The sequence below is a fragment of the Centroberyx gerrardi genome, chromosome 20, assembly GCF_048128805.1.
Source record: "Centroberyx gerrardi isolate f3 chromosome 20, fCenGer3.hap1.cur.20231027, whole genome shotgun sequence".
NCBI classification, from domain to species: domain Eukaryota; kingdom Metazoa; phylum Chordata; class Actinopteri; order Beryciformes; family Berycidae; genus Centroberyx; species Centroberyx gerrardi.
The window spans coordinates 7,943,491-7,962,844 of NC_136016.1; positions in this window are offsets into that span (position 1 = coordinate 7,943,491).

The following is a 19,354-nucleotide window of genomic DNA, read 5'->3' on the forward strand; positions in this document are numbered from 1 at the left end:
TTTGCAAGGCAGGGGGTGGGGTGGGGTGGGGTGGGTGGGGGGACTAAAATGCTGAAATTGTTTTGGAACACATATATCCAAATGAATACACGACTCTCACTTGTTTATTTTGTTTGCCTTGTGTGCGAATAGCACGTGTGTAGCGTGTTTGACTGTGTTCAGACGCTGGGCCTTATAACCCCTCTCCTTTAGGAAGGGGGCCGCTCTATTCAGCAGCGACACATGCAGGGTCAGAGCCTCCTTAAAAAGCCATTCAGAAAAATTAAACAATACGACGGCTGAATGAATTACCGCTCCATTTTTTTTTTTTTTTTTTTCAGCTTTTACCTATACCAATAAAAATGATACTTCTTATCAGCTGATCATTGAAGGCAGAAAGCAGTCAAAAGTTGAATTAGGCAGATTTATGTGAAGATGCTTTAGAAAAACAGATTTTTGCAATACGTAATTACTGTGTCATTATCACTCTTGACATACAACTGAAGTATTTAAGACAATACGTTGATGTCAAGAGTTTGGAAAATGTTTTTGGAGCCCGCGTGCACCCATTAAGAGAGGTGTGATATATTGACAGAGAGCAATTTATCTTTTGCCCCGCTTCCTAATGGCCTGTGCAGAGTGGAAGTGGCATGGGGAGGCAGGAGGAGGAGAGGCAGGAGCACCGAGGGTCCAGCAGCTCCACACGCCGAACACCTCACACGCTTCCAGGCAGCGGTGCGTGGGGAGGATCGGGCCGTCTGGCTGGTAAAGAACTTTTATTTCTAGGAGGGAAATGTCTTGTTTTTTTTTGTTTTTTTTGTCCTCCTCTGTCAGACGCTGCTGGTCCCTGCTGCTTCTCTCGTTTGCCTCCGTTATTCCAACGTCACCAATCGATCTGACTTTCCCTGCAGAGGGGAGCTGACACCACTGGTTGTAAGTTGAATATTAATCCTTTTGGATTTCAGGGAGGGGTTTCTTTAGGTTTTTCTAGTGATTTAGCAGTGTTTCTTAAATATTTGTCGATATCACGGGTGATTTAGGATTATTGGCATTTTCGTATTTAAATTGAGAAGTTTTGAATAAAGTCAAACGATTTTTTCTCTATCACAGTTTGTAAAATAGAAGTAGTACCTTATCAATACACAAAATATGTGGTCTATCCATGAAATGTATTTAATAGGCCATATTGTCTGTTCAAGATATTTATTGGATTAAATTAGAGATGGATTTGATTTCTCAGACAAAAAAAAAAGTCAAAAATCTATTCCAAACGTCCACTTTTTATTCTTAAAATATTCACAATGTTAACATATATCCATATCGCACCCATTGACTATTATTATCATTTTAGAAATTCTTGAACATGAATTAAGAGCAATATGAGATTTCAGAATCAAGCCCCATCTGAATTCATGTGAGTCTTGACAAGTTCAAGTCCAGTCCTCCTCGACAGCACAAGCCTCCCCACAGCTCTCCAGCAACACATGCCCACTGTAATATCCTAACCAAAATATTATTTGACATTATTGGATTTTCACACTGTGTCCTGTGCTCCAGCAGCGAGGCTACTCCAGGCTACAAATCTTGCTGGCGTGAACAGATGGAGCATCAATTTGATTCCATCCTCGACACCATGAGAGATTGATTTTGCACTTGCTTTTAATTTTGCCCATAATTAATTGGATCATTACAACTGTTTTCCATTGATCTTCCCATTTAAATGCAAAATTAAAGGTGAATTAGAATGTGATCTATGTTTTTTTCTTCCCCCTGTGGTAGAACAACCAAAAATCCTTTGCCCTATTACTCTTTCTAAAATTTAAATCGTTTACCGCCATTGTTATTTAAAGGTTTATTTCCTTAACTAATCCACCGGTATAATAATTAGTAATGTTATTGCAGCTGAATAATAGAGGTAGGAATGCTATGATGAACTCATTCTAACCTTAGAATGTGGCCTATTGATTTGTACTGAAAGTGAACATCACGCACCTTCGCACGCGCACACCCTCCCTCCCCGTACACACACACACAAACACACACACACACACACACACGCACACACACACACACGCGCGCGCGCGCGCTGGCCCTCTTGAGCATCCCTTAACGAAAAATCACTATAATATTCCTTAATATTCCTATAGGGACTTAATGTCTGCGGTATTTAATCGTTATTTTATAGTGACCTTATTGTACTTAAAGGTATTTTATATCTCCTATGGTATCCCTATAATATTCCTGTAATATTCATATAGAGAGGGTTTTCCAGTGATATTTGTATAGTATCTTTCTGAAATGTACTAGGATAGCTGTTTTTCGTCAAGAGTAGACTACATTCGACATAGTAAGTTATCTTTCTAAATGTCATGTACAGGCTGCATCTCCTGTTATAGCACCCATGGCTGTATGTCATAAAAAAAAGCAAAGAAGTTAATTGTATTTCACATTTAGTAAATATATTGTCTATTACTCCTACTGCAAAAGCTACACAGGATACTAACCTACTGTATCCAAGTTTGAAATGATACAGGTGACATGTTGGGTGGTGTACAATCCTCCATTGAGGTGGTCGGCTACCTGCATGGTGCTCAATAATATAGGCTACTAATAAATTATTTGTAGTCCCTTTTTACCTTGAATGATGGGTAAACCCACCTAAATTCAGTTGAAATCACCTTTTTATTTGCACCTTTTCAGGCTGACATAATTCTTTACATGATAAATTCATAGTATACATCACAGTAAGTAGTGTCAAACTGCTGTAAGTTATAAGGATAGGGTCTTTTAAGGATACAAACACAAATTCACTATTCTCTGACAATACAATTGAATTTTGTTTATATTGGTGGTTGTGATGTCATCCTTCATCCTTTACCCACCTCTGTATTTAAAACTACATCACTGCTATAGCACTACTTTGGAACTACTACAGAAACTACTTAAAACTAAATATGTCAATTCAGTGCTGCATATGCATGACCACAGCCAGTTTAACCTTACTGTCTTTGATGGGAAATCATGAAAAATTAAGAATAGGCGTAAAAGTCAATGCGAAAGTTTACAACTGTTAGGGCCGTATTTCAGATGATAAAACCCACACAGGATGGACTTGCTATATGGCTATGAGTCTTTGACTGTCCCAACCAAGTATTATATTATCAGACTGGACTGTAGAGCCAGCACCCTTAAAACTGTACATCACATTTGGTATTAATTCAATACTCAAGGTGTTATTATATCTGCAATATTTTCAGGTTGGCTGTTTTGCTGATGCCCCTGATCTGTCCTGTCATCACTCCTCACCCCCCTCCCCCAACACACACACACACACACACACACACACACACACACACACACACACACACACACACACACACACGCACAGTGATTTCAGTGATTCGGTGACACTGGGTGTGTGTGCTGTATTAGAGATCCAAATGCAAGTGAAATCAGGTTACAGTACTTTGATTAGAAAACACTTTGTTAAATTACTTTTCATACCCTGAGCACAAAAGCAGTCAGACAGTTGAGTTTCTGAGCTTTCCATGCCTCAGGTACAGCAAATCATTAAGCAAAATTAACATCTCATTTGCATTTTAAACATAAAAGAATACATTATATGTAGCAGAATCCAGTGACATTATAAACAATATTACACTACTTTTTATATTATTATTATTATTATTATTATTAATAATAATAATATTATTATTTACTTTTAAATCTGCTGTATCCAACTCTGAGTGAAAACTCTGATTAAAAAAACTGATTAAATTTCATATTTTTTCATATTTTACTTCAAAAATTTCCAAGTACTTTGCTTAAAAAAAAACCCTCTCAACTGCCATAAAGCATTTGAATATTTCAGACACGTTGTCTTTTCATCTCCCATGAATTAACACACTAAGGAAGGAAACAATGTCACTACAGACTTAAAATACACTCTTGCACCTCATACAATATGCAGATTTGCGAGTAATTGTTAAATATGCCCTGCAGTCCTGGATTAAAAATAGGACTGTATCCTGTCATTTCAAAACTATTCTCTATGTTGCATTGTACTGGGAACAAGGGCTAAATCCCCCCTCTTCCCCATCAAACTTTCCACATGAATAGTTAAATGTGTGCCCCTCTGGTTGGAACTTAACAAAGACTGGAGAGGCTTTACAGTAAAATCAGAAGGGCTTCTGAAACGAATGTCAGCGATGTTAAATGTCTTTTTTTGCATATGTAAATAAAGAGAGAGAGATTTGGTCCAGTATCATTTGTTATTTAACTGTTTTGACAACAAAACTTCATCATAATCACTATCGTCAATATCACAACAACAGCGGCAGCATCACTATTTCCCTCTTTTCTGTCTTTTATCATTTCATATGAGCGAATAACTAAAGCAGCCACACCTCCACCTCCAAAGCCACCACCTCCTACTACAACAACAACAAGCAGAGCAGCAGTCACATCCCTCTTCCAGTGGATAAAGGCGGTGCACACCAGTCAGTCCTCCCATAAGGCCCCGCTTCAGCGCAGTGGGAGAAGCTGATCCCACGTCTGGATCCTTCCGTGGATCAGTGTGTGTGTGTGTGTGTGTGTGTCTAGCAGAGATCAGCCCGAGGCGGCTCGGAGGTGGCCTGCCAGCTGCCTCTGTCCCAACCAGACAGCCAACAGCTTCCAATCACATGTCAGCAATATGGGAAACAGAGCTTCTGTCCGGTGGGCCGGTGACATGTGTTAGCCTATGGCATGTGAATGCATAATGTAGCGTTCACCTCCTGGTGGCAGGAGCTGAACTCACAAATGTTGATTTTTTGTTTTTTGTATTAATCGAGAAGTTGTTTTTTTTTTCTTGCTAGTTATCTTCATTGTCATGATGATGCTATATAATGTCATCGTGGAGTGTCAGTTGCACAGTATGATTTGCTGATTAGTCTGTGTGTGTGTGTGTGTGGGACTGTGTATACACATATATTGCTCTCCCCAGAAATCTACGGATGAGCAGTTTCCACATAAGCTCCTGATCACTTCTGTAAATGCTTCCTGTCACCTTCAGTGGTGTAATGATCATGAAAATTGTGACCTTGATCTATGGAAAGCCATAATGTGACTGAATGGCCTCCTCCCACATACTTTTCACTGGCTCCGAGCATGGAGGTGCGCTAAAGGACGGCTCAGAGGAAGATTGTTTAGTGGTAATAAAAAGCCAGTAGTTCGGCCTGTAATGGTCCGGGCATTCCTCCTCTCAAACCCATTTGGCTAAATCTTCAGTGAGAGAAGCCTGTGTGGATGTAGATGAGAATCTGGGAGATGTTGACAATTGTCCTTAGGCACTGGGTAGATTTTATTGTCTGGTCGCCCGACATGATCGAGCACATAACTGTGTTTAGGGAATAGGACAGTGCAACATTGTTATTATGTGCTGTGCTTATCATTTAAGATCGGGACTTAAAAATCCCTCTGCCATACTGATGGTGTTGTGTCCATATTGGTATTGGAAGCTGGAAGTTGTCATCTATTGGTTATAAGTATTGTTTACTTCTCTCTTTCTGCGGCTATACTGCTGTTGCTGGAAATATCATTGCAAAGAGGAGAAGTGTAATCTGCGGCTATGACCATATAAATATTACATACTTTGATGTTGTCAGTTATATTACACACAACAGTAATACAATATGCTGTAAATTGCTGTGAACTCCAAATAAAAGTTTGCACTGTTGTTTCACTGCATACGTGTTTTAAATAAATCAGCGTACATGAATTGCAATGTGTGACAGGCTTAGATGTGTTTGGCACAAGGGAAACTTTTCCAATGTTTGTTTTTCATTTTGAGACTGTTGTTCTGCTCCAAGTAAGAAAAAAAAAAAAAGAAAAAAAAAAAGAACTCTGCCATGATATTGCTTGAAATCTCATTTAGTCTGGAAAATCTGGTTTGCGCAACATTGTTTATGATCACACCCTTGCCAGCTTTTCATATTTAAACGAGCAAAGGTTTAATTACCAAATGATGACAGTGTCATATGGTGCCATGATGGCACAGGGCGTCTAATGAATGCAGAGGAGCGAGGGATGCATACGCGACACTGAGTGACAGTGGGATGCACAGATCAAAACAGAAAAAAAGAAGAGAGAGACAGTAAAACATCTGTAATTTGCAATTCACTAATGTTCAATGGTTGCTCATGGATTAAGAATTTTAAACTATTGTCTGCCAGATGGGAGAGGAGGGGGAGGGAGAGGCCGGGGGTGGGGTGTGTGTGGGGGGGGACTTCTAAGCAGCATATTTACATCTGTATATCAACCCCGGATTTGGTAATCAGAGAGAGGAAAAACCAACTGCCTCCAAAAACACTCTCGGGGCATTGCATCCATTACCTATTTTCCACCAGCGCAAACATTAGAGAATGATTCTCCCATTTTTCCAAGGCTTATTTAAATTTGCCAGGACAGCTTGTACTGTAGATTGTGGGGAGTTTTGTGCACGACTTGCTCGATCTATCTCGATATAATCACGAGACAGTTTGGAGCGCCGGACCTGGGTCTGTTCACGCATCAGAGTTAATTTCACTGGGGTGTTGATGTGCTCTGAAATATTGCACTGAAGTAATATCAGTTAGTGGGCCGCCAAAAGATGTACATGCTTAACCAGGCATGAAACCTTGCTGAATTACACCATATTTATACTTATCTCAGATCAGTGCTTTTGTCATTAAAATTTGGTCTGGTTGCCTGTCTGTTTTATGGATCTGTTTAATGATGCACTGTGTAATGGTGTTACAATGTATAGCTGAGCTATTGGCACATTTCACTCAGCGACATCAATAAATAACCACAGCAACCTTCAACTCTCACGTGAACTCAGAGCCCTCTCCTCTCCCACAATCCTCGGCGTTTCCCCACTCTTGGAATATGTGACGATGTCTGCTGAGAGTGTGTTTGCCTTCAATATGTGGACAACCTTTTGCCATGACAGTGGCCAGGCGGGGTCCTGCATGCTCAGGCCCCAGAAGAAGCGGACTACGGAGAGCTCACCCTTTCATTAGTAATTAAGTGCTGTTGTCATGCTGTGACGTAATGAGTTTACCCCGGCCATCCATCCTGTGACACTGGAATCACTCTGGAGAGAGCTCCTCCCAGTAAATCACCGAAACACACCAAGCTGTCACCAGGCAACGGCATTCAGACAAATACTTTCATTACATCTTTAAACCTTTCTGGGAACAACTTTCAGAAACCCTGCAGTTACAACCTGAAACACGAGTTTTCCGAACCCCTATGAAGATTTCCAGTGTAGTTAGTTGTTGAATTGTCTTTATTTAGTCACACCGTGGGACGCACTCCTGTCACTTCGATATTGTTTCAAAGAAAAGAGCTGACTCCTTGTTTTCTGTGCTGGCTGGATGTACGCGGAGGCAGACACATGTTGTAGCAGTTGTTGCCTGCGATATAGCCGGGCCCTCTGACTGTACAGGTCTCCCATGGCTTTCTCCCCAGGACCGTGAAAACATCTGTCACGGTGGCTGCCATTTTCCTCTGTGGTCAGAGCGTCAGGTGAAGGTGCTGCCTGCTAGCCTCATGACATGGTACACATGGGTACCTCCAACAACAGTGCTCATTAACAGGCAAATGGAGCAGGAGCCCCAGCAAATTGAGCAGCATTTCGCCAGGATCGGCCCTGCCAGATTGTTCAGATAGCCAAAGTGACATCACCGAGCGCCAGCCCCCTTTGCCCCCCCCCCCCCCCCCCCCCAAAATTAACATCCCTAATCATCTGCCAGGCTAAACATTATTCTTCATGATTCAGATCAGCCATGCTTGCCCTCCACTTGCCGAGTATCTCTCCTCTCTCTGGGCCAAATGCAGCCAGCCTTGGACTGATTGCTCAGCCTTTTGTGCCCTTCGTTTGTGAGAATGGCAAATCGATTCTAAAATCATCACCCATGAGCAGCTCTCATGCAGAGCTGGGCGCGTGAGTGTTGCAGATATAAAATGGAAATCAGGAAAACAGAAAGTGGGCCCCCATTTCTAGACCCAGCGCCTCTGAGGAATACACTCACAAATAAATGTTATCCCATAAAAATTAAGTGATGCTCCCAAGTTAATATTTTGAAAATTCCAGCTTTTAATAATTTTGTTATGCATTTCCAAATTCCACTCCTTTTATGCAGAATGCTGATACCTCCTCTTATGTGCCAAGGTACAGCTCCTTTATTCCCACATATCTATAAGATATATTGTATTTTACATAATCTTGCCAAAGTGATGTATAATATCTGAGGAGGAGCTCTTGGCATTTTGTCAGATAATTGTTATTCTCTTTTAGTTGATCTTAAAATGAAAATAAGGAGATCCAGAATCTCTTCCTAGCCAGTGATAAACCCTTAAAAATGACAACAAAAAAAGTGGACTGAGGGGAAAGATCAATGGGAGGAACAGAATGGAAGCTTGGCATATTTAATTAATTACTGCATATTAGAATGTTTGTTTACAGAAATGAAGTGCTACAAGAGGTCTGATGTTAATTAATTTAAAGTGTACTTCCCCCCTCACTCCCCACAATGTGTTGATGACTGCTACTGAGGTACTTTCATGGCAGGTAAGCCTATGTCTCATTGGATTTCCATCAATGGCTCTGAGGTGTGTATGGAACAAAAGCTTGCCACACAGATTAGAGCGAGTGTTAACATGATTGCTTATTAATAACGCCAATTAGAATTCACAGCAAGGCAACAAGAAGAGCAGATCAGTATGATTATGACAAGAGCAAGGAAACTGTAAACTGTACTGTTTGAAGAATCGTAACATACTGTAGGTCCAGGATCTTAACATAAAGCCGCTTGTCCATATCATTCCTCATAATTATAATGCGTCTTCAATTTCGAAAGGTTGAAAGAGGACAACAAACCTTAAGATTCATTAACCAATGAGGCTAGAATATCAACATAATTATCTCTCCTCAAGTAGTATTTTTAGATTCTGCAGTGTGCTGAAAAAGAGTAAGAAGTGCTTATCCATGTGTCCTGTTGACTTTTTTTGTTGCCACTTTATCAGTGTGTCTGGGAGTGAGGCGCAGGGTTGCACACACAGTATAACCGGAGTCTCAGGAGGTCTCTCTCGGACAATGATGTATTTAAGCCCCTCCAGAGGTCAGATGGACTCTGTCCAGAACATCACCTGCAATCAATAGTGTTGGTAAACCAGGCACAACTGAGCAGACATGGAGGGCCCTCTTCTAAACACACTGTGAGGGAACCGCATGGCCCATTGCACTGCTAAAACTGGGAGAAGAATGGCTTGACGCGCTGCTACTTTAGCACTGGCAAGTGAGAGAGTACTTATTTATGTTGGGATCCATGGGCAGACACATCATTGCAACACTCCCAAAAGGTTGGGATAAAGAAAATGTACTTCCATTGTTGTATGAGGAACTGCCAATGGAAAAAAATATACAGTATATGAGGAAGACTTGTCAATATGCGTACCTTTGATGAATATCAAACTGTATTGCAGATACTGCACTGCAGATACCTTATTTCATATGGTCAGCTTGCCTTTTACCCTTTGCTCAATGTCTTTTATAGTTCAGTTTTGTCATCATCGCAATATTGGGGTTCAGCTGAGTAACAAATGTGACTGCCAGGTGCCTAGATCTTCATTGTGAGCAAGACTTTGGAAAGTGGGCCAAATTCAATCATGGGTCTGCGAACTTGAGCCCAAAAAACAATGAATGCAGAGGCACTGGTGTGTCAACTGCAAGTGGGTTTTGAAGAATTGGCATAGTCATTTAGGCAGCACCTCACATCCTTCACAAACAAATGAAGCCCCCAGTGCTTCAAAGTGAGATTGATCTCCTTTTGAGACTCCATACAGAACACTGGGATTCTGAATATTGAGAAAGGTGCCTCTCTCCATGGAAACCCAGGAAGCCCACCCTTCCCCCCATCCCATCCTCCACTGGAGTGATGTAGAAAAGGGACCCAGCGGAGTTTTCAACTTCATCAATATTCACTCATTCATCGTGAATCCTGGCAGCAGATTCTCGACTGTATTACTGGATGGATGTTCTCCTTTGTCACTGCGAGGAATGTCTGAAATGGAATTTTAAATTAGAATAGAACAATTCCCAATTTTTATGGACTCCGGTCACAGCCATATATATCACTTAATGATGGAAAACTTTTCAATTTTCTGTGTAGGTCTTTGGCACTACCCAGCCATTAAATAGGTCAGGGATGAATGTGCTTAGTTTACTCTCAACTCTATGGAGGCGATGGGAAATTCTGCATTGTATTGATAAAACAGCTTATTTTGATTTCCCAAAATCGCAATCAGTAACAAATGAAATGATTACCACATTGAATTCACCAGCTTGTATTTTTATTTTGCTTCCTTTAATTAGAAACTTGAATCAAACCTGAATGAATGTGAAATGCGGGATCAACAATTCGATGAAACAAAAGCAGCTGTTAATCAAGATGTTTCTGGCGGGTTTAAAAGTCAGTGAACCCAGTAAGTGAATAGATAATATCACCCCTGGCTGAACTGGTCAGCCTCGCTCCCAGTGACCCATGCTCACATGGGTCACAACATCTGCAAAAGCCTGTGAAAGAGAAGCAGTGAAACTCTTTCATGCGCTCCTGTCAATATCTGCTGAAATTTGGTTATTGCATGATTAGCATGACAAACTGCTCGCAGTGTAATTAGATTAGCGCCCATACATATCACTGTGATAAAAGAGAGTCCTTCCTCTCAGGTTCTGGGCCTGGAACCATCCGAGGATTACTACGCTTTTTAAGGATGCAGCCCTTGTTCAACAGAGAGAGAAAATCCCAAAATTCACTCTAGATTATGGAAATGTTATGCTCTCTGTAGTCAGATAGGCAAAGAATGTATAGCATTTTTGGCTTGGCATAAGAAATGACAAATGAGGCAATGTGTTACACTATGATTTACAGTGGTGGGCTTATATAAAGGGAAGAAAACATAGCATCTCCAACAATGATGCAAAATGCCTGTTCTGTCATTAAATGGCTAAACGGGGGTTTTCCATTAATTTCCCCTCAGTGTAATCCAAGCCTTCAAATCCAGATTAAATGTGCTTTTAATCACTCAGCTTGAAATGTGAATTAATTACAAATCTGTTACAAAAAGGGTATTTTGTCATAAAAATGTTAATTACCAGGGGGTGCTGACCTCCCTTTTGGCGTTGTGTATCCCCAGCTGAGGACAGGGCGTTTGTCCACTGTTGCCACTTAATGACGGTAATATTAAACACTCACAGAATGTTGTCGCGCTTTTGTCTTCATTCATATCAAAATGAAGTTCTTGGAGGCCCGCATTTATCAATCACGGCGGGGCTCCAGCTGTTCACAAGTCTTTGGCCTGGCTTCAACAGCCGGGCTTACAAATTGTCTCTGAATAGCGTTGAGCAAGGCCCCTTCAACCCCCTTTTGTCACTGTCTCCTGACAAATGCTCCTCCGCTGCCTCTCCCAGACACATGCCTCCTTCCTACCTTCTGCTCTCTGCTATCAGATGGCCTGCTTTGCATTCTAGCATGTTTGGCAGCATGATCTGCTTTATCTCCATGGTCCCCAGTCTGCACTAAGCCCAGCATTTGATAGGGTTATATCACACTCGCAATTACGGTCTGTATCCCAAATGCTGAATGCATTTTCCCTCAGTGGCTTTGAACTGGGTCTATTATGCAAACCCTGAGTGATATTTTGCCATTAGGCCACTGTTATTCAATCTATGACTATTCTCTGACTGGAAAGTACATGTTTTTCTTTACATTATATGCAGTGATGTAGTTGTAAATAAAAAGGTGAGTAGAGTATGACCTTCAGTCAATAATCATCATATGGCAAACAACCACAACTATGAACAAAAATCAGTTATACTGTCAGAAAAGCTATTTTTTCCCCCCTAATATACCCTATTTTGATATGACTTCCATTGGTTTGATACTCTTTACAATGATGTACACTATGACTTAAAATGACATAAAAAATGTGTCAGCCTAAAAAGGTGGGGAAACTCTATTTTACATATAATAAGGTGGGTAGACTGAGTTTAGGTTGGTTTACCATCCACTTGCATGCACCTCTGATGTGGGTCATTTGATAAGGTTGTCTCTAGGAATTTAGTAATTCTAGTAAGACTAGAATTTAAAGTAGCCCTCTAAGTCCTACTCTAGTTCGGTGGTGCAGTCCTGCTCAAAACTTTTCGCTGGACCTCTTGTAGTTGAGCTGGACTGGGGATTGCCAGTCTTATTTGCAACTCTTTTCCATTAAAGTTTCACCCTCAGAAAGATGGATTAAGAGATGATAACTTATTTTAGTAATTTAGAATTATTCTGATGTGTGATAAATTAAGGTATATAGGCACAATTTTCTCTCCAACAACAAGTCCAAAGCATAGCATAACATTTTTTGACAACAGTAAAAAGGATAGTAAAAAGCATCAACATTAAAAACAAACAAACAAAAAAACAAATTCAATTTCATTATCCAGAGGTATGCACTTGTATGAGGAAAATCATGGACCTTAAGGAAAGTGGGTAAATAAGGGAATGTGAGGGTACATATAAAGGGGAACTGTCACGGGGATGCCCTACATTTGTTTCATAGAAAAGATTTGGCTTTGGTAGATATATGACATCTTTTAGAGATGTCAGAACATTGGCTGGCTGGCTCTGTCCTTAGCTGACCGACAGCCAGCACTGAATCTACATGTTGAATCGTCTGTCAGGCTCAAAAACTCCCACTGATGGAGACCAACTGAGACTGACAAGCTAAAAGTGCTTCCAACTGCTGCTCACCAGCACTTTGTAGCTGACTGGCAGGCAAACGAATCTGAGCCTTGAGGGTGTTTCAGTGTCGCAGGATAAGACAGAGCCACAGTTATTTGTACCCATAAAGTTAAAAGCTTGGCATCTTGGTCACTGAAATCTTTACATCCAAAACACAGACAGAAATTATAGAAAATCAATCGTAACAAGGGCTTGCTCCAAAATTAATACCTTTACAAGACTGACAGCTCTCAACTTTTTAAGGTTATCATTTCTATTTATTGTATTATTTTTTATTTTATACTGAATATACAAAATATTATGGACACTTGATCTTTTCATGAGGTACAATGATGAGGTGAATCCAGGAAAAAGCCATTTTCCCTTATTGATTTCCCTTACTGAATCTATACCAATCACAAAGGAGGAGATCTAGAGAAAGAGAAGCAGACAAGTTAGAGAAGGATTTAGGTGTGGATTGTGCAAATAGGGCTGCAACTCAATATCAGGAAGATGTTGCTAATATTTTGTACAGTTGTCTTGTGTTTAAAGGACACTAGGGAGAACTAAGCAAAAAGTGTAGTTAAATGAAAAGGGTTTCACCTTGTACTTCCTATAGGGACAAGGCGATTAACACATTTCGATTACATTATACATTATATCATACATTTTTATACGCAGTGCACAACCACCTTCCATCATTGTGATCTCTTTGTTCCTTCTGATCATTGCTTATAAGCAGACAAGTTTAAGCAGGAGCTATTTTTCACTGGGCCTGGTCTCAAAATACTTGACCACTGGCTTCACCAAACTGCTCTCAATCTATTTCTATAGTGTGTGTTGACAGAGATCCAAAATTCTGGGCATGGAATTGCTGCATCATGTAAAAAAAATAGAGGCATTACCAGGAGATAAAAAATGGAATTGTCATAGGAGAATGAATGAATTGTTCAGTTTGTCTTTTGTAGCCATTTCAGAGGAAATAATTAAGATAGATGGGCAGATGAATTAGTTGTCCTCCAAGGTCAAACGCTGATTGCCTTATTACTCTATTATTTCACTCTGGTGGAACTATTACCACTGACACTTTTTCATGATATTTTGTACATCCGCACAAGAAGAGAGAGTGAGAGAGATACAAATTGATTGTTTGGCGGCCAAATCAGTCATAGTCATCTTCGGCGGATGGATTAATGGGTTTGATGGCTGTTGCAGGTTGAGGCAGAAAGACTGGCTGGAGACAAGAGAGATTGGTTTGAACCCCAGGGAACTGAATCGATGTGAGTTGCATGTAAGGTTGCTTGGTTTTGTTTAGAGGGAGGGGGTGGTGAAAAATGTGTGTGGCGGAGTTTGGCGCGTCCTCAGGATGCACTTTTGTTCCTTTGCTATTACAAGTGATTGACTACCATGTTCACGCTTCCCCAAGTTGATCTCTATGAATGTGTGTCACCCGTTCTCCCTGCTCCCATACTTAAGATGTCATCTTTAATATCCTGCTTTTTAAAGGATACTCACAGTTTCCCCACATTCCTACCACCAAAACATAATCATGTCAATCTAACAGAAGATAACTTGCGTCGTAAAGGCCAGCAGTTTGTCATCATGAGTGTGAAAAGACCATAGTGCTCTTTCCAGCTGTACAACAATGTGTTCTGTTAGCTATCTTTTTGCACACTTTCTCTTCTACAAGCAAAGGGATGTGGAGTATGTGCATCTGCTCAAAGAATCTTAGGATCTGGCGAAATTAATCAACTCCACACTGTAATTCCAAATATTTGTCGCAAGAGCTTGATTGGGGTCAATGCCTCAATACTGTATCAAGGGAACAAGAACTCCCATAATGATTTATTACCAGCCCAGCTGCACATATTATTATGAAATGAGTTTATTAGTTTTAAACCTAGCAGTAATGTGCTTTTGCTTTAGGGGAGCAGGCATGGGTGACGAGAGCCTGCATTAACCACTTGACGTGAAGGCTCTATTGTACTACATGTATCCCTAATTTGGTTCAATACCGTGACATCATGCACATTGCAAAACAATTCAGCTGTTGTACATGACTGTATGAGTTGCAATAGTGAATGATTATGAATCTGTTTCCTGTCATAATGTCAGGTGTTTTCATGTAATCCTTTTGTTGTAAAACATTTTTGTCTTTTTTTTTTCGGGGGAATCATTTTTGCAGGGACTGTTTACAGGCACCCAAAGGCCTACACGGTTTTCATAAGCCTATTATAAATGGGAAAAGTTTTTAATGCAGTCATATAGCAGAATGTGTTTCACAGGCAGTATTAGAAAAGTGCAGCATGTGGCCTTTCACTTCCTGTTTTCTTAGTCACAGGAGAATAATAACTAAACAAGAATGTTGTTACCCTGTAATGGGAGTCAGACAAAATGGTTTCTCTCACCATTATCAACTCCATTTCTTTCTTCCATTCCTTCTGATGATCAATTAGATCTTAATGGATAGCCTGCTGTGCTGTGTGATGATGACCATACCCAACATTTTTTTTTGTCTTGCACTAAGTAAATGACAAAACCGTACACAGCAGCCAGCAGCACAGAGCTGAACGTCCTATTCAAATCTTTCCCAATGTCTAAACCACGTTTTAATCATTGATTACAAAATTCAAAATGTGTTATTACTGAATTTGTTTTGGTATTTGGGAATCATCTATTTCTGCTATTAGCGAGTAAACTTAAAGTAAACTTATAGAGTGTTAATGAAAGTTTCTACAACACCAATAGAGCCTATATAGTTTGTAGTGTCACTGTCTTACACATGTCAATAGAACAGATTAGACTTATTTCTTTACCAATTTTATTCAATGCTCATATTTGGGATTTGTACCTAAAAATATTGGTATAATTGGTATTTTGGCATTTTACTATTTGAGATAAAAATATTAAACTTTGGTTATTCAATTTTTTTCAACATGAAACTATGTATGAGTGTAAATTATGGCAGTGAGGAAATTGAGTGTACTCTGTTGAGTGTAGGCTACTTACTGCCGAGTTTTCCTTTTCAAACCAAAGTGGACACATAAAGTAAACAGTATGTTTACATCTATCTTCATAATAGAGTGCAAGAAGTCAACAGAATAACATGATGTTTCAGTCCTATTCCCATTTCAACACAAATGGCAAGTCCCTATTTCAAATGACAGCACCATTAGTAGGATAAATATTCGGAGCTAAAACCACCGATATTCACCTGGTTACCCAGCAGCACACGTTAACACTGCTGCTACGTTCCTAATGCTCAGTCCTCACACACTGCCTTTGACACAAAAGCCTGATCAACATCCAAGGCTGCCGCTTGTCAGCTGAGGAATATATAAAGATAAATGATATTATGTTAAATTCCACTTAATGACAAATTTTTAATTTTCTGAACATGGTCATTTTCTGGCTAGTGAATCAAGTGTAAGGAGCTAATTACGTGAGGATCTGAGCAAAAATAACTCCTCATTTTCAGGGATAATGGAAGAGAAATGTTGTAGATTAATGGCACTATTTATCTTTTTTAAATTTCTATCTTTCGCTGGTGATGGCTGTGCTCCCCAAGGAAAATATTCATAAAATGAAATTGAAGTCGTAACTTAATAGGTTATTAAAATTTTTGAGTGCATATCACTTCTCCTTTCGCAGCGCTGTAAATTTAAATTGAAGTTTGTGGCGTTCAGAGTCACCAGTGGAGTTTTTTTTTTTATGATGGCACAATAGAGGAGGAACATGCATCTTTGTCAGGAGGTATTTGCTATTCTAATTTTATGGCAGGCCAGATTATCAAAAAGGAATGTCACAGTGTTGGCTGCTGACAACACCTCAGCCTTCAGCCATGTGTTTCCATTAGGGGCCTGGGCCGTCCAGGGGTTTGTTCCACCTATTATTTTCCATTTCAGTCTTTTATCTTGATTTAAAGTGAGGCTTGCTGAATATTCTCCCCCCTGCCATTCGATTCCCCTTTTAGTAAGTGAGAAATGCTATACTGTATGAGGTTTCACAAGGGGGACCTGCGCTCTCCGGGGAGGTGCTGTAGATCGGTTCAAGGTGGAATAACTATCTTTAGCCTGCGTGTTTGGAAATGCAGAGTGAAAAAAAAAAGAAAAGGGACAGAGAACCTGGAAGGAACAGAAAGGCAAAGCAACTTGCAGCAGGCGGCCAGTATTTCTCCCAAGGTCATAGGGCAAGCCTATTCCTCTCACCCAGGTTTATGATACATTTTTTACTGAATGCTTTGTAGTTATTATGAGGCAGGCCACCTTCTTATAAATTTGTCTCAGTTATTGGTCATCAACGATGGAACAGGTTTTATTTGGCTTTCAGAGGCAAAGTATTACATTTTTGTGTCGCTGCAGATTTGCTTTATGTGAAATTCACCATAATTCTTTCATCACTGTGAAAAACACTGTGGATTAATGAGTGGTATGTACAGTATTATTGTCTTTTATATGGAATAGGATAGAAATGAGAAATTTATGACCTCCAAAATAACAATGTTAAAGGGTAATTACACATTATCACATGCATTATTGACAAACCACATTGGGCAATATTTAGCACCAGGGATAGAAGTCAACTGTGTAAAATTACATTCAATTAGTATCTTTATACTATGTTCATAGAGAAACACATTATTTTGAATTTGTTAGTTTGCAAATTCCACATTTTGTTTTTCACTGTGCAGCCAATTGAACCAGACTATTAAAAACCTCTCATAAATGTCATGAATGACACTGGAATACACAGCGGTGAAGACTTTAGCTTGTATTTAACCAACATTATTTAATACAGTTCCATCAGATAGGTTGGAACGGCTTTGGTTTGCCCAAGTCTTCTAATGAAATCCTCTATTTCTTTATTTCTGCATCCATACTTATTTCCCAGCCTGGAGGGGGGAAGGGGGCTCTCTGTGGTATATCTATGGTCAATTACCAAACACAAATAGGAGTTACTGTGAAGTCAAAGCGCCAGCAGAGGACAAGAACTGGGGCTTATTATATCGTTTGACTGCTTCAAGACAAACTGGAGCGTAGGGATGCTCCAAAACACTCAGCCCGCACAAAAAGCCAAGCTAGAGCGCCTGTCAGTCAATCATCTTCTCCAGGAGAGTAATATTACTTACAGTCTGAGAAATTGTGATACGGAGGTCTCCAGTTGGTTTGAAATTAATAACATTTTGTTCCCCCGTTTCAAAAATGGACACAGTGCAAATTTATCATTTCTTGGGCAAGGGGCTCTATGGCATCCCCTTAAGGACGCTTCTTTTTTTTTTTTTTTTTTCCTTTTTTCAATTTCTATTTAGAAATTCTGTGTGCTCAAAACCTTAAAGTATAACATATTGGAACGCTCAGACAATCCTGACCTGTTTATGCGGTATAAAGTTGATAGGCTGTCAGGCCCCCAGCGAAAAGGCCCAGAATGAAGCGAGCTATCCTTTAAATTGCCGGGGTGATATTTGCAGATAATAAAAGAAATAAATCAGACAATGGGGCTGAATATTTCATTTGTTATCCATATTCCTTATGGGCAAAAATGATACAGAAATGTAAAAACAGCAATTCCACTTTACCCCCTCTGGAATTGTAACACTTGAGATGCTGTTTTCATGTCTGAAGACAAAGTGCATGCTTTCCCCCAGCCTGCACCAGATAAATCTAATAGGCAGCCAGAATTACTGGTTGTAATGTTGTGTAGTCTTAACCTAGTCGCTTCTTTCACTATTTTTATTTCTGTCAATCTCTCAAACTAATGGACACTCAGCATAAATAGCTGGGGAATGTTTTCTATTTATAGATGTATAGAATTTAGTATAAGGCTAAAAAGGTTATAGAGCAATAGGATTTTTTTTAAAGTGTGAAAATCCTTCCAGTATGTCTTTATATGAGCATGCGGTATACATATATTACCTTGTAATTTGTATCTAATTAAAGTCCCTCAACTAACTGAGTGATAAATTGATGGTTTTTGCACTTTAAGGGTGCTTGAGTATATACATTGTACTTGAAGACAATTCCCAATGTATACTGATCCATTTGCTGACAACACTCACTTGGTTCTTTTTCCAGTTTCAATAATGGAATGGGCTAATCCAAACTGGGGCTTTCCTTTTTAACAAGGCTTAGTATTCATGGTCACTATGTGTAAGTCATTGTTTTGTCACTTCAGCATATAATTTGCATTAGCATCCGTTTACTGTGTCTGTGTCTCCATTGTTCACCCGATCAAATTTTCACCCCTTTATTATATTAATAAGATGTTTTTCCCCCGGTTAGTCCTATATAAGAAACACTGTGCATTGCTGATGTATGGTGGGTCTCGCTGTCCCTCGCTACGCAAGGCCCAGAGCATATCGCTCATCACCAAAGCCATTGTACATTATGTTTCTAAGATGACACCTCAGACCTCCCACAACCCCTGGGTGAGATTTCCTCCCCTCTGCAGTGGCACTTTAATCTTTATTTCGTTATGTCCGTCCTCCCCGGACCTCTAATATACTGTCTCATTTCTTCTTTGCCCATTTTCTGCTAATTCGCCGCCATCTGCCTTAGCATCTGTTTGAGGGGAGAAGCGGGGAAAAAATC